The following is a 2,513-nucleotide window of genomic DNA, read 5'->3' on the forward strand; positions in this document are numbered from 1 at the left end:
CTGGGACGGTGACCAGAGACTGAGAGCAGGGACAGGTGGGGGCAGTGGGATGGTGGGTGGGGTGAACAGAGGGCAAGTCCTCTGCCTGGGAGTGGTAACTAATTGTTCTCAGCTAGGGTTGCACTCCATCACTGACTGGCCGCGCGACCTTGACCTGTTTAGTTCTCCTTATCAAGCCTTAATTTTCCCACCTGTACTAGGAAGAGATTCAGCAGGACCACAACAACAGAAGCAATAGTAATTTATTCACGAGTGAGTAAATAAAGTCAGCGAAAACCTATTATGGGGCGTGTGTTCCATTCTTATTTAACGCTGTTGTCAAGAGGGAGGGGTTGGGGGAGAGGTGGCTCTACCAGTGAGGAAGCTGAGGTTCAGAGAGGTCAAGCCACCCGCCCAAGTTCACAGCGCTAGCCCGAGCACAGCCGGGACTGGAGCCCAGACAGCTGACTCCAGAGCAGTATCATTTTCAGTTACTGTAAGCACCCCTGTAAGACACCCCCCTCCGGCCCCCCGCCCCAGCCTTTTCTGGCCATAGAGGGCTTCTCCAGGAGATCACACTTGAGGACATCCAGGCAAGCACCCCAAGCTAGCTGACCTTCCCAGGACTGGGCTGTGGGAGCAAAGGAGAGCCCAAGGAGAGTCTGGGACTTGCCCGGTAAGGAAGGCTTCTCGGAGGAGGAGGAACAGGCTCCGACAGACACGGAATCATGAGGACGTGGGAGAGAGAAAGGTGAGGGCTTTCTCGCGCCGGGTATCTTAGGGAGGGTGGAAAGGAGGGCGGTGAGCCCCGGGAAAGGCCTGACTCCGAGCCCCGGAAGCGGGGCGACAGAGGGGGGCGTCGCCTCCGCATCCTCGCCCCCAGGGTCTCCGCGCCTCAGCTCCCGCTCTTGTCTGCGGCGAGGCCTCCAAACCCCCGCCGGCCCCCTCCCCGGCCTAACCCCTCCCCCGGGCGCCCATTGGCCTGCACCCCACCCCCCAGCCTGCGAAGCGCGCGGGGGAGGCGGTGGTCGGTCGCTTCCCTCCTGCCCCAGGCCTGGCGGCGCCTCTCCCGCAGGCAGACCCGGCCGGGAGGGCGAGGGCGGGCGGGGGGTGCCGCGCGCGGGCCCCGGGCGGCGACTGGCGGCGGCGGCGGCGGCTCCAGGCGAGCGCGGTCCCCGCGTGCGCACACGCACACGCCGCCGCGCAGGGACCCGCGGACAGCGGGCGCCGGCGGCCACAGAACGCGGAGCCCCGGCCCGGCGCGCGCTCCTCGGCGCACACGCTCCCCGTCCCCGGGCGGCGCGGGGCGCGGACTCGCCGCTGCGCTCCCTCGCCGCGGAGTCCGCCCGGCCGGCAGGGCAGCCCGCAGCCCCGCGCGAGGCCCCGCCGCGAGCAGGTAAGGGCCGCCCCGCCGCCCTTGCCCCTCCACGCCCCGGCCGCCCCCCCCACCCACGACTCTAGAACCTTCGCCCCTCGTGGCCCGCAGACCCCCCACTCCAGCTCGGCGGTCTCCACTGCGTCCTCCACCGACGGAGAGTGGGCCAGGGCCAGCGCGGGGCCAATCTCCCGAATCCCAAACGAAGCCCCTTCCCGCCGCTGCTCCCTTCCTGCGCGACAGTCTGACCCCCCCCACCGTGTCTGGGGGTCGCGCTTGGGGCGACAGATCCCTGCACCCCCCAAGGGGGTGGGGTCGGCCTAGCCACCTCGCGCCCCTCCGGGTGCTGAGAACCGAGAACCAGGGGCTGGGAAGGCTCTGCGGCCAGAGGGACCTGTCTCTGTGCTCCCGAGGCAGACGGAAGCGCCTACGCGAACTGGGAAGGCGACGCTGGTGGGTCGCCGAGGGCTGGGTACCGCAGTCCTCACCGGGTTTGAGGGGTGGGCAAGCGATGTGCTCGGTAGGGTGTGGGGTAGGAGCCAGCGTAGAATGCCCCCGCTATGGTGAAACATTCGGGATTGTTCAAAAGAGCGTTGTCCCTCGGTTTCCCGCGGCGCGGAAGGGCCGGGGCCAGGATGCATGGGCTTGGGGGGTCCCGCTAGGAGACACCCTGCGGCGGCCTGTGGGAGAAAGGTGCTCGTCTCCCGGGCTGAAGCTGGCCGGCCCGAGACCCCTGCCCGTCCCCTTCAAGGCACAGGTTCCTGCGGCAGCTGCAGGAGGGGCGGGGCAGGGGGGGGGGGGGGGGGGCGGGTTAGGGCTCAGCAGGGAGCCCAGCCAGAAGCCAATTGTATTTCACAAGGAGCTGGGGAGTGGAGCCAACCCCCTGGAAGCTGCTCAGGCCCCCTTTGGAAGATGCTTCTTGGGGGTGGTAGACCCCTGCTCACTCTCCAGACCATTTCTAAGCTTTTAGTGCAGATGCGTCAGTTCCACTTTCTTTACCTCCCCCAGCCACACAGTGCCCCACAAAGCCAGTTCCTCTCAAAAAAAAAAAAAAAAAAAAAAGAAAACCCGAAAACTGAGACACAGCATTTGGCTTTTCCTGTGAGCAGCCCTGCGCGGGGTGGGGGGGGGGGGGGGGGGGGGGGGGGGGGGGGGGGGG

At 66.9% G+C, this 2,513-nt stretch overlaps 1 protein-coding gene across 8 annotated transcripts in view; it reads left to right on the top strand.

The window, feature by feature from the left end:
- Window positions 1-563: 563 nt before the first annotated feature.
- Window positions 564-2,513, top strand: part of ADCYAP1R1 (ADCYAP receptor type I) — a 58,976-nt gene continuing 57,026 nt past the window's right edge. For 7 of the 8 annotated variants that reach the window (XM_046670484.1, XM_046670486.1, XM_046670487.1 and 4 more), the window contains exon 1: window positions 1,060-1,375. The gene's annotated coding sequence lies outside the window, so the exon portion shown is untranslated. Of the gene's footprint in view, window positions 731-1,059; window positions 1,376-2,513 lie in introns of those variants that run through there. The other variant, XM_046670485.1, reaches the window with a different exon arrangement.

The sequence above is a fragment of the Equus quagga genome, chromosome 8, assembly GCF_021613505.1.
Source record: "Equus quagga isolate Etosha38 chromosome 8, UCLA_HA_Equagga_1.0, whole genome shotgun sequence".
Taxonomy (NCBI): domain Eukaryota; kingdom Metazoa; phylum Chordata; class Mammalia; order Perissodactyla; family Equidae; genus Equus; species Equus quagga.